At 48.7% G+C, this 27,273-nt stretch overlaps 1 protein-coding gene across 7 annotated transcripts in view; it reads right to left on the reverse strand.

The window, feature by feature from the left end:
• The window catches only part of FGFR2 (fibroblast growth factor receptor 2), a 99,119-nt gene extending 73,552 nt beyond the window's left edge, over positions 1-25,567 (reverse strand). For 3 of the 7 annotated variants that reach the window (XM_086922947.1, XM_086922946.1, XM_086922944.1), the window contains exon 1: positions 25,088-25,560. The gene's annotated coding sequence lies outside the window, so the exon portion shown is untranslated. Of the gene's footprint in view, positions 1-25,087 lie in introns of all 7 variants that reach the window. The other 4 variants (XM_086922943.1, XM_086922942.1, XM_086922945.1 and 1 more) reach the window with 3 other exon arrangements.
• Between the last annotated feature and the right edge of the window lie 1,706 nt (positions 25,568-27,273).

Genomic DNA, 27,273 nt, shown 5'->3' on the forward strand with positions numbered 1-27,273 from the left:
AAAACCTTCACGTAAGAAAAGACCAGGAAACAAATATTATATTTATCATTAAAATATAATAAAAGAAGGAGGGAAAATGGACCAGAGTAAAACGTTCTGAAAAAAACCTGGGAAAGAAAGCAAAAAAAAAAAATTAACACTAAAAATAGTAAGCAAAGACAAAAAAACAGAAAAGAATAGTCAGTAGTACAGTACAGAATAGAAAATGAAGAGAAGAAAATGAGGGAAGGCTGGAGTACAGAAAAAAGTCAGAAAACCAAAGAAGTTAAGCAGAATTATAAACTCAGAGGTAGAGAAATAAAACATAAAACCAGAAGAGCAAAGCAGAAAAAACACAAAACCAGAAAGGAAAACAGGGGCGTAAAGATAGGAGAATAGAAAAGTCCAAAAAACAAGAAAATAGGCAAAAGTGAAAAGAAAGTTGGAAGATAAAACAGAAAATTAAAGAATGAAGGTGGGTGAAGACATTGAAAATGATCAGAGTACTATGCACTTTCTTTCCGTAAATATTAGACAAAAAAAGTTAAGACAGCCAAAAGAGTGTTTCTACAAATATACTTCAGCTTTGTGATGCTAAACAATATTGATGTATGCATTAAACTTTCCAAAATGGGGGCACGCAAAAATTGTCAAAAGCTAAAGCTGCCTGGCCCCCACCAGCCAAACTAATCAAGAAAAGCATCACAAAGCATTAAAAAAAAGTTATTTCTTTTAACCTTGTTATTTAAAAAAATCTACGTGGTATTCCGACTCTGTTTCAGCTAGGTCAAGATGCCATTTTAATTTAAATTGTAGAGTTGTTTTAGGAAAGAATCTCGGTTTGCCACAGTTCTTTGGAAAGTATTGAGGCACTTCCTTGCCCTGGCTGCTTGTCAGTATTTATGAATGAAAACAATTTTTTATAAGGTTTTTTTTACCTCCACCAAAACCAGTTGCAGGGGTGTAGGTTGGCCAATAAGACTTAGGGGTTCTGAGCTTCAGATTTCCCAACAATCACACTGGCGTATCTTGTTAAAATATATTATGAGAAGCAGGACACAAGCTTAAGAGGCAGTGGAAACAGAGAAGAGTGCGCATTGTTGGGGTACGCAACACACAATAGTTTTCAAACTAACCAAGTTTTATGGCAGAAACAAGAGAGTGTGTGTGCTTTTGTCAATGTAGGCATGTACAAATCCAGAGTGAAATCCAACAAATTGCTCACCATGCCCGACTGAAAGCACTGGTACCCAACTATTTACAACAGAATACATATTTTGAGGGGTGTAACACCCCCCAAACGCCCCCCCAAAGCTACGACCCTGACCAGTTGTAAAATCAATCATAATAAATCAGCAGTGTTCGAGGAGAACGTGCTTTCATATTTTTATATGAATAAATAAACATGGCAGAAGTTTAAAACAAGACGTCATTTGTATTACACATGTTCTGTTTATTGTTATAGCCCATCCGCTGTGAGGAGTGTAAGTAAGGCTCTTTGACTCAAATGAATTTACCATATGTCCTGTGTAGAGACACTGGTGACACCATTTGGCGGCATTAGGCAATTTGCTCAGAATCACACAGTTTGGTGAAACATAAAAGCAGGATTTAAGTCTAATTCCTTGAGCTGCACAACCCAGCAGCCACAAGGATACGGACAGCTCCCTCCCTCCCTCCCTTCCGGAGCCGTGCACGTGCACATCCTGCAGGAGGTCCTGAACCAGGAGCGCTCGTGTACACAGCGCTTGGCAGGGATCTGCTGGCAGGGAGCGTTCCCTAGGCAAGGCACAAAACTTGGAAGGACAGCGTACCGCAGGGTGCGTTCCCTAGGCAAGGCACAAAACTTGGAAGGACAGCGTTCCGCAGGGTGCGTTCCCTAGGCAAGGCACAAAACGTGGAAGGACGGCATACCTGCCAACTCACACAGAGCCATCGTGTGGCACACGATATCGGCTCCCATCACACGGCACCCCGGTGAGGAGCTGATATCACACGGTGGCAGGGAAAACAAGCTGAAAGCCGCTGTAAATAGTGGTTTTCCAGTTCGTTTTCCGAGGCTTTGAACGGCCGACGTCCATTAAGGGGTGTGAAAGCACCCCACAACATCGGCCTCAGCAAGCTTTTTTGTGGGGGGGAGAAGGGGCTTATGGGCAGGGTAAGGTTCAAACGTTCCTTGTAGGCACTTGTTGGCACGAGGCCCAACACCATTCAAGGCTCTGCCCCCTCATCACACGGTCGAGATTGTCTTTCAAGTTGGCAGGCATGGGGCAGGAGCCTTGTAATGCCAAATGCACACTTCAGTGATAGGGGCAACAGGGCGTCAGTGGCCTGCGGAGGGGGCGAGGACTTCTATGAGGGTTGAAGTGGAGAATAGATGCATGGTGGGATCGGCTGTAGGCTGGTTGGAGCAGCAGTGGTAAAGACCAAGGGAAAGCCAAGGTGGGGAGCCAGGGGAGGTGGTGGTAGAGAACAAGCAGCCAGGCGGGATGGAGAGCAAGGGAAGTAACATGGCAGCGTCAAAAGGAAGGCACAGGGTGGAAGCTGAGGGGAGGGATAGGATGGAGGGTACGGAGCGGGAGAATGTGTGGCCAAATCGGAGTGGAGAGGAAAGTGGAAGAAAACAAGGGGAAGGGAGGTGGAGGAGAGCATGTGAAAGCCAAGGACGAGGTGGAGGCGAAGGGAAGGCTTCAATGGTCAACCACCTGACAGGGGAGCTGCTTCTAGGGGTCCTGCGGGTGCTGCAGCACCCCCAGACCAGGAGGCAGTTCACAAAGGTCATGGACAGCAATGAGGTCTTTCTAGACTTTTCTTTCAAGCAGCATTGGCAGCTTGTACAAAGTCAGAGAAAGTTCAGTCGAAATTACGAAGGGCCCAGGGCACAGCGTTGAACATAGTTATGAGACGTTACATTATATGGCTCATGGAGAGGGCATTTGTTAACAAACCTTTGTCAGACTTGTGATTGGATCCGATGCAGAATGAAAGAATGAGGCAATTAAGGCACCGATGCAAAAAATAGTTCAGTTTTAAAGTCTACAAATATCTAAAATAGACTAATTTGAGCCTTTTAATTGTGAACTCTGGAGGCAGTCACGTTTCAAAGTAGGGTGAGGAAAACAAACCAATACACGTTTATTTTACCCTTGTATGCATGTATGACTAAAACCACTTTGACTTATAATAGTAGAACTCCTTTTTTTTAAATGAAAGTTGGCACAAATTCTCGATCAGTCTAAAAATACCGCATTATAATGCACATTAAACCACGTTTTCATTAGAAGTGTCTCAGGCCTTCCCTCCCGTTAGCTCCACTTTTAAGGTTTGCTGCTCCTCTGCTGCACTTCCTTGTTCACTAACAGTAGGATTTATTTAGAATCACTGTAATTTTAGCGCCGAAGCCCCTGGCCAGCACCCCCATCTGAATATTGCTCCAGCACCACTGAACCCACAAGGTACTTGGGAACAGTGAGGATTGAGCCCCAGGACTTCCCACAGCAGCACTCTCTTTACACACTGAACAACAGGGTATCAAACACCCTCTTAGACAGTGAGAGAAGAGGCCACACCCCGTGACCCTTCATTCTGAAGCCTCTCTGCTGCCATGAGGTGGGGAACTTTCCCTGAACCCTCAATTGACAACCCCAGTTCATTTAGCACAGTAACGTTCCCTATACATCTGGACTCCACGCAATGCCGATAAGGTCCAAGGTGAAGGCTTATGGCAGGTATCCTTGGTGGAAGACATGGGCTTCAATTGGGAAATCACTCTTTCCATGGTGGGTACTACAACCATCACAGAGATTTAAGCACAAGAGCGAATAGCTGTGAAAAAGCTGCAGATCTGTCCAGGGCTTGTCTGCTATCAGAGGGAATGCGTCCCCGGCGATCTGCAAAGGACCAAATATTTCCCCAACAAAACCTCAGTCAGTGATCTTCATTGACCACCAAATGAGTGAACTGAGAGCTTTTGCAGCACACGTCTTCCAAGGGATAGCGTTTTGGTCCATCTGTTGCATCTCTACACGGCACGCACATTCAGTGCATGCAGAGGGGTGCTCTGTTGAGTGTGGGCATCAGGAATGCTGCTGCTTACCTAATCATTTGATGCCAGTGTGAACTGCTTAGGTTTGCTAGACTATAGGAAGCTTCTGTATTGTTAAATGACCAATACATCTCAGCAAACATGGTCATAAAGGATTCAGGGCGAGATGGCACTTAATGTTGGGCTCTGCATCTGCCAACTGTCTGGACCTACGGTTCCTTGAGCATCAAAGAATTGCACAGAATCATCTCCGAAAGTCGACTTAAAACCACGCTGTGTCATCCAGCTTCGGCACCTGGAACTATGGGTGCAAACGTTTGGGCTCGAGTGATGCCAATAGATGGAAAGAGCACAGACATTCCACAACACAATTCAAAGACAACACACATTTGTGCCACACAGTATACCCATGCTGCATAAAAAGCAAATAAGGGCATATTATCAAATGTGCTACCCAGATTGAATTGGGGTACGCAGTCACTTAGTGCCAGCCTGGTCATGGCATACAAGTAGCCCAGAAACACATACAGGACCACATTTGTATAGAGAATCCATAGAGGCCTAAGAACAATTACAAAACACAAAGAGCACAGAGGGTACTTAAAGGTCTGCTGCCGTGCACAGCACCCTACCTGCCAGAAAGTATACAGAAGTATAGAGCGGCATATATTGCTTCACCTGGATACAGACTAGCTAGGAGTTTACAACTACACTAGGAGTACACATTCTACATAATATTGCACAGAGGCCTACTACCACGGAAAGTGCCCATTGCGCTGAGTACCCAGGATTCTACATTTGGCCCCTAAGAATCACACAAACATTAAATCACATCATGTAAACCATGAGGCACCCTATGCTTGGTCGCCATGTGCTCAAGGCGACTATATGCTTTGATGTCTTTATTCAAGAGAATATTTTCCCTTCTGCTAGGTTTACCAATAAAAAACTTTTCAGGTTTCTTATTTTAATGATTTTGTGGACATTTTCCTTAACTATGCTTTCCTTCACTTTGTGGACTGTCTTCGATCTTTAAAGGAGGAAGCGACATCAGACAAAGACCGGAAGTACACTCTATACATTTGTCGATGCACCAAAAGTATACAATAAATTGCTGCTTTTTCTTTTACATTCCACCCAACAAAGAGTCCAAACTGTTATTTTATACATTTAGTGTTGCAAGGAATTAACAGGCTAAATAAACGTATTGTTTTGCTGTGATGTCACTTTCTGGTACAAAGGGGGAAAAATGGGGATAGCTAGCAAAAGAGTATGGGAAATCAGGCAGACGTTAAAGCATCCGTAGCAAGGAATTTGAATGTATGTTTTTTTAAAGTGTACATCACCTTAACCATTAAACAATCACAATGTCTCCAAACACCATAGATTTTTCAGAGCGGAATGCTGAGCGCCAAAAATGTCCATTTATCATTGTGTTTTCTTCTGGCTGGATCCGCACTTAGCATAGAGCGTGGAGGTGGCCATGTTTGTTGACTCTCTTGGCCTTCCCTGAGCCTAGCTACCTGAGCTACCATTGCAGAGACCCCCGCAGAAGGCTCCAGCGTTGCACATCACGTTAGAACACAAGAGGCGAGCATGAGAGGACGGGTGAGCATGGGGGCAAATACCAACTGACAGATTCTGGTAAAAGCTCAGGGTGCCGCCCCTTCTCCTGCCTTCTTATGACCACACACTACTCGTCCACACCCTACTCTTAACTCGCCAACTTCTGGTCTGTGCCAAGCCCCTGCCGCCATGTAGCCTGGGAACGCGCCCCAGAACCCCGTGCTCCCGCCAACATTCCTTCATCATTGTTTTCATAGAAGTCGCCACATTCCGTTTACTTGGGAGCGCAGACACTCGTTAATTTTATCCGCTGATGTTAACTGCACTTTTAGTGCTCTAGCAACCCTTCACAAGATGAGTAATACCACAATTAAATATAAAAACTCTGTAAGTCAATAGTAGAAAAGAAATGGCCAGTGTGGTGGCTCCCATGTGTTCTAATGTGTGATCTTCTTCAACTCACCTTCATGTTCTACTTAGACAAAAAAAGTTTGGATCTCTGTCAGATACCCACCAGAGTAGGCTTGTGTGAATACCAGCAGACATCAAAATGTACCCTGGGCGTGGTCGCTAGGCTGGAGCGAACTGTTGAGGGACAGGGAACCACCATTACATCTCCTGTTATTGAGGGCTCGCACCCTATCAGTGAACAGTCATCTTCACCTGGTCCATGCTTCCATGTTTTAAGGGCCCAAGTAACCTGCTCCACCACTTCTTTTACCCATCTCTCTTAAATGATCTGTGGTAACGTGTCTTAGTCACATACTCAGTTGTGGTTACCAGATAGCACCAATTGAATCGAGATATGGCGTGCCCACTGGATGGTCTTGGTCATGGCATTAATACCCTACGAGGAGGCTCTGTGGTGTTTTCAAGGTCTAAGTTGCCCAGTGGCAGAGGGTGAATCCGGGGGTAGTGTACCAACCAAGCCCAGGGTCAGGTATCTGAGGGCAACTTAACCCCAGACCACTTGCCCCAAATTTGCCTAAGTGCCCATCAATTAACAGAGAAATTCAATCAAATAACGCCGATTTCTGCAGCTCTCGGCCAATAATCTGGCTCTTCCTATAATCTGTAAAGATATGGTTGGTTTTACTCTATTTTAAACCATAACCAATATGTGCAACTTTCTTCTCTCCCTGTCTGCGTTATTTTCTGGTTTCAAACGTTTGTGTGTGAATGAGTTCTGGTGGGTATGAGGTTGTGTCGGTGAGAAGTGGCTTGGTGGGTGACATCAGAAGAGCCTTTTGTAAACAAGCAACTGCACAATAGCTACACGTTAAAATAGTGCATCTATAAATACAACACCCTCTTTATCTAGTGAATGCAGGTGAAGGCATGTGACCCTTCCGAAAAATGTAAGAATTATTTACGTACCAAAATATCAGTTTTATAATATTTAAAGATTCAAATGTAAAGGGAAGAACTGCAAAATTCTCCATGTGAAAATGTGTGGCTCTTATGAGGGTGCTATTTTTCAAAAAGTTTTGAAATGCTTACATATTACGCTATACATGTTATGTCAGGGAATTTAAAACCATTCATGCTATAGTAGGAGTCCGTAAGGATGCTAACTAGAGTCATCATCCTTTAACAAAATCATCAATAGTTCCTGGTTTGTAAGCTCATGACCCTCCTCTACCCACCAATAGTTCATGGTTTGTAAGCACATGACCCTCCTCTACCCATCAATAGTTCATGGTTTGTAAGCTCATGACCCTCCTCTGCCCACCAATAGTTCATGGTTTGTAAGCTCATGACCCTCCTCTGCCCACCAATAGTTCATGGTTTGTAAGCTCATGACCCTCCTATGCCCATCAATAGTTCATGGTTTGTAAGCTCATGACCCTCCTCTACCCATCAATAGTTCATGGTTTGTAAGCTCATGACCCTCCTCTGCCCACCAATAGTTCATGGTTTGTAAGCTCATGACCCTCCTCTGCCCACCAATAGTTCATGGTTTGTAAGCTCATGACCCTCCTATGCCCATCAATAGTTCATGGTTTGTAAGCACATGACCCTCCTCTACCCATCAATAGTTCCTGGTTTGTAAGCTCATGACCCTCCTCTGCCCATCAATAGTTCATGGTTTTTAAGCTCATGACCCTCCTCTGCCCACCAATAGTTCATGGTTTGTAAGCTCATGACCCTCCTCTGCCCATCAATAGTTCCTGGTTTGTAAGCACATGATTCTCCTCTGCCCACCAATAGTTCATGGTTTGTAAGCTCATGACCCTCCTCTGCCCATCAATAGGTCCTGGTTTGTATCGTAAGTACACGATTCTCCTCTGCCCAATAATTGTTCGCGGTTTGTAAGCTCATGACCCTCCTCTGCCCACCAATAGTTCCTGGTTTGTATCGTAAGTACACGATTCTCCTCTGCCCAATAATTGTTCCCGGTTTTTAAGCTCATGACCCTCCTCTGCCCACCAATAGTTTATGGTTTGTAAGCTCATGACCCTCCTCTGCCCATCAATAGTTCCTGGTTTGTAAGCACATGATTCTCCTCAGCTCATCAATAATTCCTGGTTTGTAAGCACATGGCCCTCGTCAGCCCATGATTGTTCCTGGTTTGTAAGCACATGACCCTCCTCTACCCATCAATTGTTCCTGGTTTGTAAGCACATGATTCTCCTCTGCCCATCAATAGTTCCTGGTTTGTATTGTAAGTACACGATTCTCCTCTGCCCAATAATTGTTCCCGGTTTGAAAGCTCATGACCCTCCTCTGCCCATCAATAGTTCTTGGTTTGTAAGCACATGATTCTCCTCTGCCCACCAATAGTTCATGGTTTGTAAGCTCATGACCCTCCTCTGCCCATCAATAGTTCCTGGTTTGTAAGCACATGATTCTCCTCAGCTCATCAATAATTCCTGGATTGTAAGCACATGGCCCTCCTCAGCCCATGATTGTTCCTGGTTTGTAAGCACACAACCCTCCTCTACCCATCAATTGTTCCTGGTTTGTAAGCACATGATTCTCCTCTGCCCATCAACGTTTAGGTGACTACATATATTATTTATTCTTTTTTTATTTTTTGAGGTATATGCATGCAATATTTTTTTAACCCGTTCGAACCAGCTTGCCTGGCCAGACACACCATTATCGGTTAGCTTCTGCAACACCCTTGGGGCATCACCTCTGCAATAGTTCGACCGTGCCCTGGTTTAAAAGAACAGCGCTCTCTTTCACCAAACACTAGTTCCTGGCCTCTTCCCATCTCTGGATTCTGGTTTAAAGCACACCACAGCCTCTGCCCATCACAGGCTCCTGGCTTACAAATAAATAAAGTTCCTGGTTTATAGCACATCTCGCTCCCCTACCATCACCAGCTCCCGGTTCGCAGCACCCCTCGCTCTGCCCCCTGTGAGTTGTGTTCCCGGAGAGTGAGGTCTGTTCCCGGAGAGTGAGGTCTGTCCCTGGAGCGGGAGGGCGCTGTGGCCGAGCTCCGCTGACATCCACCCGCGCCTTTTCTCCCCGAGGGCCCATAAACCTTTCATTGATCCCACCGTGGCAGCCGCGGGGGCTCCGGGCGCTGCCTTCGCAGTGTGAGGACGAGCGCTGCCCCTCCCCGGAGCCCGGGCCCCTCTCCGGGGTCTGAGCTGATGCAATTAAAGTGGACACAAAACTAAAAGGTACGAGGCAGGGAAGGCGCACGTTTGTCGGCGCGCGCTGCCAATTCTGTTTACAACATCCGCCCACTCCGGCTGTAGCTGGATGTGTGCTCATTCCTACGCGGCAGTTGTGCATTACCTCACGTGCGTTGTTATTTCTAAACGGAGAGGGTACACATACAAAAAACAGACATTTCCACGCGTGTAGAGTTTGTGTTCTGCAAACGCCGCTTACTGCAGCGTGGGCGAACCCTTCTAGGAACTTAAAGGTGCCAGGACTTATTTATCACTGCTAAGGAGCACAACCCTGGCATTCAATGGCTGCAGAAGAATGACGGCACCATTTCAGTCATTCATTTAAATCTGCCTTCAGGGACAAACGAGGGCCACCATACCATACTGATGCGCCCCCTCCATCCTGGGCAGAAAGCGCCATCAAGAGGATGCAGCCCCTGCACCCACGAGCACCACTGTAGGGCAGTCTCGACTGTAGGGTTCCGTGACCACTAATCGGGGCACAGAGAATGTGACCATACCTGAAGGGGGCGTGGCCTCACCAACTGGGGCCATCTGTGTGACTCGACCTATCCGGGCCCAGCGCAGACCCGGGGTCATAAAGGTGAAGCAATAATAGCCGTGATCGTTTATCTAGCACGGACATTAAGCTTTTGACCTACGAATCTGACGCCTTTTACGATGTGAGCGGGCGCTGCACGCAAGATGTGGGCCCCTTTGCCAAGAACCGCTTCAAGCTGAATGGAATCCCTCGTGGACAGGTGCAACTAATCACAGTTACTTTTTACAAGCTGGCTCAGCTTTATTAGGGTGTTTTATTAGAAACACTAATTGGATTAAACGCAAACACTATGAGAGGTCAGTGGTCGAGGATCCACTGCAAAAATCAGTGTGAACCCAGGTGCTGGGTGCCCACCACGGCGGGGCTGCCTTAGCCTTCTACCTGCAAGGGGCGATAGCATGAAGACCATCAAATCAAGTTATAGATATAACTGGGATGAATTCTAAAACAAATGCTCCATAGTATGCATAATTGACAGCATTGCTCTCTACAATGGGTGTGGCCAAAACTTAGCCAAAAGTACAGGGACTCCTTCTTTGTTGAGATATGCAGGACTGCCATTTGGGCATCAGCCACTACCTATGTGTGGCTCCTACAAACTTTTGTGCGGGCGTTACGCCCCCCCCCCGTGTGATCTTGTGCGACATTCCAAACTTGGCAGCTTATCAGCGAGTGTTGCGAACCCCTGGCTGAAAGCATTTAAGATGAATCCCCGTTGTAGGGGCGCCTGCTGGTGCTCTACTAGAGTTAGTAGAATTACTGCCTCCAGACAAGGGACAGTCTGAGTAAGTGTCATGACAAGAATGAGCGTGGTCGCTGAGTAAGGGTGCGCAGTTCGACACATTCACAGGCGTCTGGTTGCTCATAACACAATTTGTATTGTATGCTTTTAATAACACCTTATTCTGTGGTCTAGAATACGACACGGTGTTTCTGTCTAATTTGCCATGTTTTGTCTTAAAGTTGAACAAATAATTGCCGAGGTCAGTCCTTTTCTGATTTTATTTTTGTAGTGTTATGAAGTACCACAATCTTTTAGCGTGCATGAATCTGTCTGCATCTTTCTTTCCACTAGCCATCTCACCGTTGCTAATAAGATTGGGGACCTAATAAGTGCTTAATTGGCAGCTCTCCTATAGCTCCATTCTTTCTGAGCAGGATTAAGAAGGCGCTATACAAAAACTGAGAAAATAGAACGTCACCCAGTCCTCTTCTAACTATATCACCCATAATCTGCCCTCTAGCAGAATTTGTGAAAATTCTCCATCTACATGGGGGGACTGTAGTATTTTATGAATTTCCTGTCATGTTATCAGAATCTGTATAGCCTCGTTCTGCTTGTGTGTCCTCAGCACCCAAAGGCCTTCTGGGATGTCTCATTGCCATACTCCTGGTGCGCGTGCATCATTCTCTTTTACATGGGCCTGTAAGGTGTATTGGTCGGTGTTTGTTCTGCATGGGCTGAACTTTGCCAGCGCTTGCATGCTGCCATTATGGGGCAAGTTGTGTTTAAGTGAGTAGGACTCTGCTAGTACTTTGGTTTCTGAAGGTTCATAGGCTGGCCGTTGGGGTTGGGTTTTGTTGTTAAGAGGGTATCATTGTAAGCAATTTGTCCATGGTGCCTTACTGTCTGCATGTGAGGCTGTGGAAAGTTGGTCTAGCATTTTATGTAGCTCTACACGTGGTTAGTTCGTTCGTTCTTTCTTTCTTTTCTCTTCGTCCATTTTCTTATGAAGTTCTTTTTCTTATGTGTCTGATTATCTTTTTTCTTTAATACTTTGAAAAACTATTGTCCATATTTCCCCATAAAAAACACTCTTGGTCTTTTCTCCTCATACCTGAGGCCTATCTGTGCTTTTTATTGACCCAAGATGGCGCCCTTGTGTGGAACCAGTAGTTCTTGCAATATCAACGTTACTGCTTTGGATATATTTGCTGGTGGACAGGAAAAATTGTTCTTACAAGACCGGGTGGGGGTGGTGGGCTAGTTTAGAGCTTCTATTCAGTTGTTTGCTTCTAAAGAGCCATTTAGCAGTCCTTTTAGTCTTGTGTAGTAGTTGTACCAAACGTTTCTCTGTGAATGTTGTGGGCATGGGTTGTCATGTGCCTATTCCTGGGTCTCCATGAGGCACCTCTTCTTGCATTGGTTTCTATAGTGCATTGTTCCTCTGGGTGAACGCGGTCACTGTAGGTTTTTGCCCCCTGGATGACCGTTGCTTTTGCACATTTTTCAAGGCCAGGCTCTCCATCTGCAGCTGATTTTGTCTAATAGGCAACAGATGCGCAGTACTAGAAAGAGACGCAACCCCAATTATTGGCACTTTCCCTGCCTTCCCCGACCCAGAAGGGCTCTATGGTGGTGGCAGTCGGTAGCTCTCATTAGACCAATGCTGGACACCAGGATTAATCAATCAATCAAGGATTTATAAAGCACATCATATCACCCGCGAAGACCTCGAGGCGCTTGAGTTGCGGACTGCTTCGTGGTGAACTGTTCATTCGAACAGCCAGGACTTGAGTCCTTTCCTGAAGTGCCGGAATGGCGAGGCAGGCCTGAGGTCCAGGGGGAGGTTGCTCCAAGCTTTGGCCACCTTTAATCCCTCTTCTTTTAGGGATCCTCGCCCCGTTTTAAGAAAATCTGACTACATTCTGGCCAAAAGTGCCATTCTGCACTTTCCCAGGATCACAGATCCCTCTCGCCCCAGGGTTCACAGATCCCTCTCGCCCCAGGGTTCACAGATCCCTCTCGCCCCATGGTTCACAGATCCCTCTCGCCCCATGGTTCACAGATCCCTCTCGTCCCAGGGTTCACAGATCCCTCTCTCCCCAGGGTTCACAGATCTCTCTCGCCCCATGGTTCACAGATCCCTCTCTCCCCCCAAGGTTGACAGATCCCTCTCTCCCCAAGGTTCACAGATCCCTCTCGCCCCATGGTTCACAGATCCCTCTCGCCCCAAGGTTCACAGATCCCTCTCGCCCCATGGTTCACAGATCCCTCTCTCCCCCCAAGGTTGAGAGATCCCTCTCGCCCCATGGTTCACAGATCCCTCTCGCCCCATGGTTCACAGATCCCTCTCGCCCCATGGTTCACAGATCCCTCTCTCCCCAAGGTTCACAGATCCCTCTCTCCCCAAGGTTTACAGATCCCTCTCTCCCCAAGGTTCACAGATCCCTCTCGCCCCAAGGTTCACAGATCCCTCTCGCCCCAAGGTTTACGGCCCCCTCTCGTCTCAAGGTTCACGGATCCCTCTCGCCCCAAGGTTCACGGACCCCTCTCGCCCCAAGGTTCACGGACCCCTCTCGCCCCAAGGTTCACGGACCCCTCTCGCCCCAAGGTTCACGGACCTCTCTCGCCCCAAGGTTCACAGATCCCTCTCTCGTTGGAGTCTCCGAAAGGAACCCCTTAAATGCTGGAGAGTAAGAGAAACCATTGTCAGTCCAGCAGACCCAACAATTTCAGACAGGCCCATGTGCTCATCACTACTCCCACATCAGCCCAAACTACAATGCTCCCACGTTAATCTACACTACTCCCATATTAGTATATTCTGCTCACACATCAATCTACACTATACCCTTCAATATTAATACGAACTATACTACACTACTCCCACACTACACTACTCCCATACCAATCTATACTGCTTCCACATCAATCCACACCACACTCTTCCATATTATTCAACACTATACTACACTATTCCCATACCAATCTATGCTGCTTCCACATCAATCCACACCACACTCTTCCATATTATTCAACACTATACTACACTACTCCCAGATCAGTTCAGACTGCATCACTCCCACAACGACCTACAATACACTGCCCAAATCAATTCTCACCTCACTGCTCCCACATCATCCCACAGTGCACTACACTACTCCTACTGCATTCCATTCCATGATACTTCACATCAATCCGCACTGCTCTTCACCCACACTACATTTTTCCAACATCAAACCACAGTACACTACACTCCTCCCATATCATTCTACGCAACTCACAGGCCAATCAACACTATAAGGCCCTCCATATCACCCATATCAGCACACACTACACCACTCCCACGTAAATCTCTGTCTCCCCTAAGTCATTGTGTACTACTCTCACGTTAACCCACACTATGCTATCCCACATTAATCAACACTAGACAACACAACTCCCACATCAGCTCACATTATACCACTCCCACGTCAACCTACAATATACTGCTCCAAATCAACCCGCAAAACAAGGCTTTGACATCACTACACTTTTACACTACATCTTTCTATGATACTCTCATATCAATTGACACTATACTGCACTCCACCCACGTCAATTCACACTATGCTACTCCCACATAAATCCACACGCTGCATTCATGCGCCCTCACCAGTGCTTTAAATGGACGGATGGGCACTTGGACAGTACCTATTCTGAGGGATAGTACTTCTCAGCAGCAAACAGGTACTCTGGAACAAAGAGTGCCTGAACATCTATAGGTCAATTTCAGGCACTGCACTACCAGCGGCAACTAGCATATTTAGGCCTCAGACCCCGACCTCGACAAAAATTCTGGAAAAACAAAGTCTCCATGACTTTCTGTACATCGAAAACTGAAGGCTGTCCATCAGAAATAAGAACATAACTACCGCAGCTAATACTTTGTTTTTGCAACCTACATTTACCTGCTGTGACTGCAACATGTCCAAAGTGAAACAGAACAAGAGCAGGAAGGTGCGGCCCCAAACATGGCCACAGTTTCAATCAAAAGCAGTGGACCCAGTCACAGCCCCTAGTTGTTTACCTTCTCTTCTGCCTACGTAAGCGCGTCTACGTCAGGAGTCGGAAGAGCCGATTGAAACTTGGTTCGCAGGGCCAGTTCCCATGACAATAAGCATCTCGTAGGGTTACTGTGTACACACGACCAAAGCAGACACAAAGAGAGGACTCACACTACCACAGTCAGAAGGGATTTGGATTATTGAATTACAAAGAGGCCTGGACCAAGATGCTGGATTGCATCCTCTTCTCATGTGACCTTTATAGTGATCGCATATTTCACTGCGGAGCTCTGGGTACCTCTTGTCACTTTCATCCTCCCAGTGGCGAGCTAACATTTCTGACTCCTTTCTGTCAGTTTCTGCCCTCTCTCCTATGGCCCTCCATTGCACTGTGGAAAGCGGGGCCGATATAAAAGCTGTTCCATGGCTGCTTAACCCCCTCCTTGTCTTTTCTGGTGTCATTTCAGACTTTCTTTTTGCTGCAAGCATTCTGGTATTCATGTTTGGCAATTAGTACATAGTTCACGTATTACTTGGGTCCACAAGGAATGCTATGTACTGGCTCTGCTGAGACTTGCATGCTATACAATTTGTACGTCTGTTTTATGTGCACCATAACGTTCAGCAGCGCGTGGCTACAGTGAAAGCATACATGGAAGCAAGGTTGTAACATGACTTGGTTGTGACACGACTTTCATTCATTGACACCACAGGCGTCAACATGCAATTCACACAACTTCCAACCCAGGCATTCAACCGTGTAACTTATTCAACAGCTGGACTTCTACGTGTCCACTATCGAAAGAGCACTCCTTTCATCACAATGTACGTAATATGATGACATATATAATTCCTGCACCACAATACTGCCACACCAGTACTGTCACACTACTCCCACGCCTACTCAGCCCCCTGTCGTCCCGTCCTTTCAACTCACTAGTGCAGACTCGGCTGTTACACACCTCCCCCCTGGTCGGCAACTTTCAGCGAAGTTTAGTGTTTCTCGGTTTCATGAAATAAACGCATGCCATCGCGTTGGCCACAGAAAGCACAACGGCCGTGGTGTGCTCTTAAAAGCGCGCAGCGCCAGAGAAAGCGCAATTAAGGCGCCTTCCATTTGTATTCCAAACCTGTTAATTCTGAGGCCTCTGTGGCGACAGTTTGCAGCCCTTTTGTTCCCAGGCGCATTGTGGGATTTCTCTGAATACCCCCGCAGGCCTGGGAGGCCGGGGCTTATCCCCCCGGCTTCCCATCCCAGGCCTTCAGCTATAGAGCAGGGATCAGGGGGGGAGGGGAGGCCTCGAAATCTACATTTAAATTGACATTCCAGGGAGCGGTGCAGGGGCTGCCAGGCTGCCCTCTATTCAAACCAGACAGGCTTTTCAGATGCCAGAGAGCAGAGATTGGGGGGGATTTGGAGAGTGCGGGCTCGGTACACAGCAGACAATAGTGGGTGTTAATTCCGCACAGCACAGAGAGACGAGGCCCCGCTTTCTGCAGCTCAGCCTTGACAAAGTGAGCCCCTGGCTTCCTTTCTCAAGCACTCCCCGATCAGGACTGGGCTACTGGCAGCCCTCTATACCCCCCTTTTTGGGGGCGAATAGGCAAGCAAAATAGCCCCCTCCCCTGCACCCCCACAAAGCATGAGGTCAAAGCTTTTGTTTTTACAGAAGCGGATCTGTGCCGAGTGTCAGCTACAGTTTGCGAGGGAACTGCTAGTGTGAGCACAAAGAAGACGATTAAAAATGTCTGAACCCTTTTTTGGGCGTCGTCAATTATATGGAGCAAAATGGGGGTTGCGAGTGATGTAATGGGACACAAAATACACGTTTATTTCCAGTGAAAATGTATACAAAGAGCCAAAACCACGAAAACGGAGAGCCGTGGAGTTTTGAAGGGAAAACTACACCCATAGCCTTTGACAAACGAGCAGCACTGGATTCGGAATGTATAAATCTCACTCCCTAAAGATACACGCATAATTTGTACCTAAACTCTTCGCACAACGCCAAACACATGCAATAATAATAATAAAACAAGCATAGGTGTCACTCGTAAGAGGGCAGGCTGGGTATGGGTGCGGCAGAGACTGAGGATTTATGCGTGCGTAGATTACGTGGGACGAGCTCCTTTAGGGCATATGCGTGCGTGCGTAGATTCGCGTGGGACGCGCGCGCGTAGATTTACGTGGGACGCGCGCCTTTCCCTCTGAGGCAAAGACCGTCCATGACCAAAATAAGGCCAGTCGAGTGTCGAGTGTGGGTGAAACGTAGACATTATGGAAACTCGTGGATGACTTACCGGGGTTCAGAATTCGTGCAGAAAGCATTCGCCCTCAGCCTGTTATTTCATACTAGTCCTCAGAAACCAGAGGAGGCGTTACGGGACCATAAACCACGTTGGCCCTCACTATTCTTACAAATAAATGTAACAGTTGGATCATTTTCCACGTAGATAAAAAAGCGCCGTCGCAACCGCACGACGTATCGGTCAGAGGAAGAAAGGCGCAATTGTGTTCTGACCGGACTCAGACCGGCACAAAGGGTTCTGGTGACAAACTTCTTTGTAACGGTTTGTTCGCGGCCGTCTTGTATTTCATGTTGTGCATTTCCTCATACATTCTGTACTTTATACGTTTCCTTGTTAAGCATCACAATTCGGTTCTGATGAACCTATGAAAGAAAGTGATTTCAGCGGCAGTGCAGATTGAAGAAAGGAGTGTCACTCCCGAGAGAACCACTTCCCCATCCTGGAGGTCACTGTCCCATTCCACCAGGGACACCCACACTTTTGTTCTTTAGGAAACAACTGAAACATTTATGTTGGGAGTTCGTCTTCGTTGCTTTTCCGTCTGACGTCTTCCCGGGGCGCTCGAGCTCCTTATAAGAAACCTGGTGATGAACTGTGCCTGTCCGGATACTCGGGGAGGTTTGGGGGTCGCCATGGTGAATTCTTCCATATTCACAGACTCACGAGGCAGAGGGGCCTCTTGCTTCGACATAGCGGATCTCCGAGGCTTTTGGGGGCCTCCTGACGACATGGAAATACAATCCTTCGGAAAGTAAGCCTACCTGAGGACTCCGACTCACAAAGGGGGCCACTGTTCCAGTCCCGGGTTTCATTTGATAAACTAATGGATTCTGGGAGTTGTAGTTTATAGTGACTTCATTTACACAGCTGAAAAAATGATTTGCAAGAGAAAATTCCAATGCTAGAACACTCTGCCCTTGGTGACTTGTGGAGCCATCACTAATGTCACAAGGAGGAAAGGCAGGCATGACACTCTGAGGCAGGCGGGGCGTCAGGCGCAAGCAAAGTTTCAATGAGGGTACAGTGCAACTAGTTTTCACAGGCTGAACCCTTACATCATGAAAGGACACTAGAAGACTCCATATCACCAACACGCAATGCTCCTGGGCAATAGTTTCATTTGACCTGTTGCATTGTGGGAGCTGTAGGCTGGGTTGCCTTCAATGGAACTAATTGACCCTGCATGCCTCAACTGCACCCTTCCTGCTCAGCTTACAGGACTAGCAAATGGCAGCCCCCCTTGAGCCAGTACTGCATGAGTCTATAAAATGAAATAAAAACAGCGCCCACGACTGTGATATGGAGTTATCTGGTAACCAGGGGCCCAGGCCTGTAAGGGGCCAATCTATTCCAGTAATATCTGTCATTTACTACTCAACCAGGAGGCAGCGGGGCCCAGGAGCCCCCAAGTTCCCTGTTAAAATAAGGCCTCGTGGCAAGCTAGCTGGTAGGCAATTGGGTGGTGAGCACCACTAGGGCAGGTTTTACAGTGCAAGCACCCCCTCTCTGAATCACACCGATCACAGATCTGACTATCAACTCCCTGGGTCCAGAACAGGCAACAGCAGAAATATCGGATACAAATATAGCTCCTTTTTGCTGTGGCATGTGACGCTAGAAGATGGGCCTCTGATTAAAGCAGGCCTGACTCTTAAATCTGCCCACCCTGCTAGCTCTCTGGCATCCCCATGGTGGTTCTCCACTCATTGACAGGGCACCCCCCCCCCCTTTCAGGGTGCATTTGGTATACTCCACACACGCAGTACGACCACCGTGCTACTCCCGAGGCCCCCTGGAAAAGCCGCAGCGCGAGCTCGATGGCCTACCGCTTTCTGGGGGTCTTTCTTCGATAACCTCCCCCTCTCAGTGGATGTTTTACTCACGTGTACATGTTTGACGTCACTTAACTTTGAAATCAACCTCCCCCCCCCCCCCCCAAAGAAAATGCTATCAACCTGCTCACCCGAAGCTGAATTCCAAAGAGGGGAAAGTAGGACGATAAACCCATTTTGGACACCCACATGGGGCGGATAAGGTAACTCAGAGTACCACGAGTTTGAAAAGAAGGCCAGTAACTCCAAGCCGAGCGTTGCCTCGAAACAGGCTTACACGACTATTCTTTCTGAGGTGCGGTCGGTGGAGACGTTTTATTTTTTCCTACAGACAAAACTTTCCATGAACCTAGAGCCCGATTTTCAAAGCCTCGCAAAATATTGCGTGTGGTCCGTGGAAACAGAAAACGGTTTTTATTATTATATTTGATTATTATGTGCTGCTGCCCAGACGTGCGGTGCGGTGGTTTCTGGGATCCGGGACACCGGTTCAGAGGCACCACCGAGAAACCATGGAGACCGGTTGACTGGCCAAGCGGAGGCCTGGCAGGCGAGCGAGGTACAGTCAGTGCTTCTGAAAAGCAAGATGGCCTGGCGCCGAGTCAGTCACCTGCAACAACAAGATGAAGGAATGCTTTAAATAATCTCAGCCACTGGCAATCGCTTCGGGCTACGTTCCATTCCATAGTTTTTCACCCACCATGCCACTCTAGACAAAGGCATGCCATATGCAAATCAGTATTAGCGGAAGAGAATGTGATCTAAGGGCCAGGGTGGTCGACCTGAAGCTGGGGAACCGGGTTCGAGTCTTGGCAGGGACGCTTAACATCTTGTGATTCTGGGCAAATCACTTAATCTCCCTGTGCCTAACAAAAAAGGAATGTGTCCCTGTGTAAAGTAACTGGTGCTAATGTGAAACACTCCGATACCTTCGAGGCTAGTTTGCACTTTATAAAACGCCCACTCCCCCCCCCCCAAAAAAAGTGTCAACCCTGCTCCTCATGAGAACAGCTCGTCCAGAACTTGCCAGATGAGACCCCTCAAGAACGTGGCACAAGCAACCTCAGACTAATTTAGACCTACTTATGTCTGTCTCATCAGTGAGGTATAGTTTGAGTCCAGAGGCACAGTGAGCAAGGGACCCACGTCTGGGCATACTCGTCGCACTTAGGACGTCATCTGCAACATCAGCAATGTGATGGATGGCATGCTTGCACACTCACACTGGTAGGCTAGTCCCTAAAGGTCCCGGGCACTGTGGCAGAGTTGCTGACCAGTCAGGCTGCTGGCCATTGCTTCTGAAAGGGAGTAGGGAGAAGCAGAGAGGGTCACATGCAACACCATTGCTTAGGAGAAGGATCGGGCTGGCCCTAGTACAGTCACGTGTCAGGGTCACCTCTCAAGGGACGCTCAGGCTATGCTAGAGACAGAGGGGCCAGAGCCAGGCGAGTGACTGACCAGCGTTTCTGAAGGCAGCCCTGCTGGCGCTGAGTCCGCACATGTCCGGCTGACCCATAACGCGGCCCAATGGACTTTAGATATTCAAGACTTTGTACAGGTTTGCATCACTTTTTGTAACTTTGCATCAAAACAAAGCTGTGCTTGATAAATCTGGCCGTGTGGCTACAGCAGACCTGGCAACAGGCCAGGACACTGCCCAGCACCTCTGAAGAGCATGCCAGGCTGGGTCACGGTCAGTCATGTGTAAGGTCACTAGATCAGTGCTTGTAAAGGAAAGCAGGGAGAGATATTGACACGTGTTAGTACAGCTAGGGAATCCTCCCCAGCCCCACCAGCCTGTGAGCGGTCCCAGCCTGCTGATGAATCCTTCCCACCACCCACCGACGTGCCCCCTCCCCAGTAAAGGGAGACTCGGCCTGCACCGTGCACTTTAAAGTATGGAACAATGGGCAATTGTGCACACATCAGCTGCAGATGTGTAGAATCAGTCCAGACTGGGAGGGGTGTTTATACAGGGCAAACACCACAGAGAACGCCGCCCCCACTCCGTGCTCTGCCAGGAGCCGAAGCCGTCCGTGCACGGAGACAGGGACGCACAGGCACAAAGGCTGGATTGTGAGGCTGTTCACCAGGGTCGGTCGGGGAGTTTTAAAACTGAAGATCGGAGTTTACAGTTCGTGTCACTGCCACGGTGTCAGCGAATAGCAAAACCGGCCCGACGCAGCCACGTGACAGAGACTACCATTGCCACGCTCAGCTTCTGTCCCAGGGACTCCCCCTTTCACATGCAGCTCTGTCCTGGGGACCCCCACGGTCACATGCAACTCTGTCTCATGGACTAACCTGTCACATGCAGCACTGTCCAAGGGACTACCACGTTACATGCAGCTCTGTCAAAGCCTGTCACATGCAGCTCTGTCCAAACGACTCCCCCCAGTCCATGCAGCTCTGTCAAAGCCTGTCACATGCAGCTCTGTCTAAGGGACTCTCCCTGTCACATGCAGCTGTCTCGTGGCCTAACCTGTCACATGCAGCTCTGTCCCAGCGACTCCCCCCCAGTTCATTCAGCTCTGTCAAAGCCTGTCACATGCAGCTCCGTCCAAGGGACTCCCCCGTCACATGCAGCTCTGTCCCAGCGACTCCCCCCAGTCCATGCAGCTCTGTCAAAGCCTGTCACATGGAGCTCTGTCTAAGGGACTCTCCCTGTCACATGCAGCTGTCTCATGGACTAACCTGTCACATGCAGCTCCGTCACAGGGACTAACCTGTCACATGCAGCTCTGTCCCAGCGACACTCGCTGTCACACACAGCTCTGACACAGGGACTAACCTGTCACCTGCAGCTCTGTCGAAGGGACTAACCTGTCACATGCACAGCGACTCCCGCTGTCACACGCAGCTCTGTCCGAGCGACTCCCCCTGTCACATGCAGGTCTGTCCCAGAGACTAACCTGTCACATGCAGCTCTATCCCAGCGACTCCCAAAGACTAACCTGTCACATGCAGCTCTATCCCAGCGACTCCCGCTGTCACATGCAGCTCCTTCCCAGGGACTAATCTGTCACATACAGCTCTGTCCCAGCGACACTCGCTGTCACATGCAGCTCTGTCTAAGGGACTAACCTGTCACATGCACAGCGACTCCCGCTGTCACACGCAGCTCTGTCCGAGCTACTCCCCTGTCACATGCAGGTCTGTCCCAGGGACTAACCTGTCACATGCAGCTCTGTCCCAGGGACTAACCTGTCACATGCAGCTCTATCCCAGGGACTAACCTGTGACATACAGCTCTGTCCCAGAGACTAACCTGTCACATGCAGCTCTGTCCCAGGGACTAACCTTTCACATGCAGCTCTGTCCCAGGGACTAACCTGTCACATGCAGCTCTTTACCAGAGACTAACCTGTGACATACAGCTCTGTCCCAGAGACTAACCTGTCACATGCAGCTCTGTCCCAGGGACTAACCTGTCACATGCAGCTCTGTCCCAGGGACTAACCTGTCACATGCAGCTCTGTCCCAGGGGCACACTCTGCCAAGTGCAGTTTTGTTCCTTGTTGCCCATCTCCCACATGAAGACCTGTGCCAAGTACAATCCTTGTAACATAAACATTTTTTCCAGGACCATGCTTACTGCCGCACCGTGCCACGTGCACCCGGAGCCATCGTGCCACACGCGGCCTGCTCTGGAGCACGCAACCGTCAGTCACACGGTGCACCCCCAGCCCATCCCGTCATGGCTCCCACGCGCCACGTGAAGCCCGTGGCGCGCGCAGTGCCCTGCGCCACGGGCAACCTCAGCCACGCGCACTCCTGTGCCGGGAGCATCCTTACCCACACCTGCCATGTACCGCGTACCAGGGACTACTTTCGGCACATGCGTCACGTACCAGGCTTACCCAACCAAACATGCAACTGTAGGTAGGATGGGTCGCATCCGTGTGGCATAGAGCCCCTAAACCGCCCTCTCTCAGGAGGGTCACCGTGTGGTGACAGTTTGATAGTCATCATGCAGTAAGTTCGTGACAATTTACCAAAAAGTGAAGAAAAAACGGTATTAATAAAGGATGTGCCTGCTAGTGCCCCCTCGGACTGCACCGCCTTCCGCACTCCCTGCTCCGCCAAGGATAGCGTGGGTACCACTGCCGAAGAGATGGCTTCAGGTCCAGCAACGGATAGAATAGTCCTTTCAAGTCCCCGTTTCCCCTCGGGACTCGTGAGGAAGGAACCGCGGAGAACCAGAGGGTAATAAAGCGCTGAGAAGATGAGGCTTCTCTGCGCAGCACCCCAGCACAGCTACAGTGACCCCAAGATCCTCTAGAAAAAACATAATTTGAACAGAAACAGGCCGAACTCCTTAAAATGGAGGACTCCCCCCCCACGCGCTGATCCCAGCCGCATGAAGAGACGACCCCTGAAGTGGAGGGGTCCCAGCCACGACCCCCTGAAGTGGAGGAGTCCCCCAAGCGCTGATCCCAGCCGCATGAAGAGACGACCCCCTGAAGTGGAGGGGTCCCCCGAGTGCTGATCCCAGCCACGACCCCCTTAAGTGGAGGGGACCTCATCAAGTATTTCGCACCTGCGTCTATATTTATGTGTGAGCCACACTGTCCTTAACATTGATGCGTGTATGGCTACTTTATCAAAGATGACCCAGTGAAACTGCAGAAAACTTAATTAAAAAGATTCGTGGAAGTAAGACAAATGCTAAGGAAGAGGAACTCATTTACATATCGAAGAATAAGGGCAAAAATATCTAAATTCACCCAACAGTTACATAGCATGATGTTGTAACTTGTACAGCATCACAAAGCTCGGTGTCACTCGCTGCCCCTGCTGCCTGCGCGCGCTCCATCGCCCCACATCTGGCACGTGGAGGCTCTGGGTTCTGTAAAGCATCTGATGATCACCTGCTGAAAGTTCCTCAGTATCCACTTCTTGGCGCTAAATCCGGGGCGACAGGCGCCTAACTCAACCCTCCAAACAACCCCACTCTGTGTTTCGTGCAAAGAAGAGTGCGTGGGTCAGACGCGTTTCTGTTTGTGCCAATGTCCCATAGAACGTAAACAGATACAGTGCTTAGAGATGCAGGCCAGGCTATGCAGCGCTATTCTTTGGAATAACGTATAGACCGAATGCTGGTATACTGCAGATCTTAGGGAAACCACAAACTCATTTCAGTTACACGTGCAGCACACACTGTGAACTTGGATACATCATAAGTCACAACACACAAGAACTGCATCGCACAGCACTCGGCACCCCCATCAATTTCAGTGTGCTTGAGAAAAGCGCACTTTCGTGTTTTGGTAAACGACATGTTTTTCTTTGAGTCTGGCTTGCAGCTCACAATCGTACACTACAAGTTCACATTCAACACAGCTCCAAACTCCGACAGAAGTAGTGTTTCGAAAAAAGGGTGCGTTAGCCTACAATATCCAACTCGTGCACGTTGTGCTTGTCTAACATCGCTTCCAGCACAGTGACACTGCCATTACATACTTCGGCTTGGAATGCAGGCGAGTTGTAGCAGCACGGCGCCCATTTTCGAACTTTGATGTCATTGTGTAGACACTTTCCAACTTCCAGCAAATAACGTGGATTCTCGATTCATCGTGATTGTCTAGAGACACTCAATTTCGAAATGAGGTAAGATGTGATCGGATAACGGTAGCGTCAATAAACCATGATCTCATAGCGCCTAAAGTAGAACTAGGTAGGATACGTTTCGACTGTAACTTGGAAGAAAAAAACCAATCGCAGTTGTATAGCCCAAAACATCACATTTATATCAATACTGCACAGCAGACAAGCTCAAACATTAACAAATAGTAACTCTACAGTGTACAACTTGAAAATTCAAGCTAGGTTGACATTGCATAGCTCCTAACTGGACAAATTACGAATTATGTAACGATAAATACGTTTTCAGGCGCACCGGGTTCATTCATTGGTTTATGTTTATCGGAAAATATAGGTTCATGTTTAATGTAAACTTGACTTTACTTCAAATGTTGCAAAATACGCGGCGACTATGTTTTTTTTCATCTCAACAAAACATTGTTAAAAAAACAAAGGTACAACTGTTCATGAGCTATTTTTAGGACAACGTTCACGAATTTGCGCAAACTTCGCTTTGCGCGCATTGTGCTGCGCCTGGAGTTGCGCGCACTTCACCCGGGCCCAGCCGCAGAGCCGGGCTCCCTTCGCACAGGCTCCCGTGAGCCCCTCGCCCCGCCGGCTCTGGCACACCTTGGAGACTCCAGCCAACCGGCTGCGGGCACAAGACGTAAGAAACACGAGAAATTCCTCAGCGCGCAGGGGAGCGTAAAGAAAGCGCCGCTGTCCCTCCTCCCAGCCACAGAACCGGTTCTCGGCCGGAGCTGGGCGCACCAGCGCACTGCAACCCACTGGCATAGCCTGGCACACTTACCTGGCGTGGAGGTGGACGAAGACCGGTGCTGGCCCCCACCTCTGGGGCGGCCGAGGTGCAGGACGTGCTTCTATCCAGAGTTAGGTGGGGGGCGCGCCCGACACCCCCCAAAACTGATGGAAAGGGAAAACACTGCTAATCCAAGAGCCTATTCCGCGGGAAACCGACAGGAATGCGGGATCCTCAGGTAGCCATGGCAAAGTGATGGGGTCCGGGGCTTAAAGCTCCAAGTCTGGGAGATGCAGAACTGCTGGTCCCTGGTTCCGAGGCCGCGTCTGCCAACAGCTGTCCAGATCCAGTGAGCAGGACACGCTTCAAACGTTGGGGCGGCAAGATCCCAGAAGAGATGGCAGCTTCAGAGCACTCCTGAAAAGTTTCCAAAAGTTCCTAAAGTTGCTGAAAAAGTTTCCAGCGGTGAGGCAGGCGCTCAGGGGACCATGGGGACCGGCTCTCTCCGAGGTCTGGGCCAAGTCTGGGACTAGAGGCCGAACCTCCACTCCCCCAGCCTGAAACCCGAGTAGAGGCACGCCTCTACCCCGCCGCCCAATCACGATCCAGCCCTCCGAGCCTCTTGTGTCCCAGGGCTTGGCAGCGGGCCCTACGCCGCATCCATGCAGGGGACAGGCCCTGCTCTACTTCTCACCGGGCGCCCCCAGGAGGCTGCGGAGGGAAGCGCCTGGTGAACCATAACTACCGCTTCCAAGCATTCGAGACTCGGGCTCGATACGCAATCACTGCGCATATTCGCAGACAGAGCGGGTGCAAAAATGTGTCATTCAAATTTATCAGCATTACTTAAACTCACTGCCGAGGCGAATTGCTATTCACCTCACGCCCGACTAAGACAGGAGCACAACTCGGGTGCTAAAATGCGTGTGTGCATGAGAGCGACTGATGCATACAACACACCTTCGTCAGGCATGCCCTAGGGGCCATCTCTCCCTACCATCCTGCGAGATGGAATAACGTCGCAACCTTGAGCCGGGTAATATTGTTACAAAGACTGATTCAAAGCCTTTAAGTTCTAGTGATGTGCCTAAGATCACACACCAAGTCTAGTGTTACAAGCAGTAGAGCTAGGATTTGCTCGTTCAGTTACACATATAATAACCGCTGGGACACAGTTTCAGAAGTTGGGAATGACATATGAATGACATACGATCCAGCAGTAAACGGCAAGACATCTAGCGCCAATCTCCAGATTCGCGCACGTTTCGAAGAGCTGCTGTTCCTTGGTAAAGAGCGTAACCGAAGCGCTAAACAATGTGCCCAGTATCACACAATGTGCAGAGCACCAAGCCGGTATTAAAGCACACGTTTCCCAATTCATCTGTCAGAGTCACTATCCGGCGTCGGCTTCCAGTGCCTACAGAGCGCCTAGTGAACCCCAGCAGTTTCACACTAGGCTCAGCACAGAAGCATTCACGCCCAAACTCCGCCCACCTCTCTTATACGTGCACAATCCACTCTGGGTCTGCAAAGTGCTCTAAATTTGAGGAAGCCGGCTTCATGTTAACGGAAAGAAGTCCCATAAACTATAAAATGATCTCTTCATACAGCCAAAAATGAACCTATTTTTCTCCCGAGGACGCCAAATTCAAGTGCCCCTGTATGACGCTCAAAGAGCTAACTGGTTAATGCCCTCCGAGGAAGTACTAACTGCGCACCTTGACACTGACCACTCCAAGCTGAAGAGGGCGCATAATATGGGGAAGGGCAATTAACAGTGGTTAACGCCCCGCAGAATGTGAACAATGAGGCTATCAAATCCTACCCCTACTCTCGCCCAAACACAGATGTAGAAACAGGGAAACTGTCCCATTCGCTCTATGTCCGACCTGCATGCTTTCAAGGAACAAACAAAAGTAGTGAGCGCCAGCATCCCGACGGTCCTGACTAATCACAGCCTTCGGTTCAGCGGCAGTGCCGAGGGTGTTGCTACCTACATCAATGCTTCTCGTTTAATCAACTTTTAAATAAAGAAAGACTAAGTTATCTGAGCGTGCTGATTATCATTACTAACCAGCTCAGTGGTACTCATTTCATCGTCCGGTGACTATAGACATCCGGTATCTACTCTGAGTGCTCAGGAGCATTGCTACTCAACTCACTGGTACTCGTTTTAGCAACAGGTAAATCAAAAATGCCGAGTCGATGCTGGTGACCGTTGTCTGCTAGCTCAATGG

This window comes from Lissotriton vulgaris, chromosome 5, assembly GCF_964263255.1.
Source record: "Lissotriton vulgaris chromosome 5, aLisVul1.2, whole genome shotgun sequence".
Lineage (NCBI taxonomy): Eukaryota > Metazoa > Chordata > Amphibia > Caudata > Salamandridae > Lissotriton > Lissotriton vulgaris.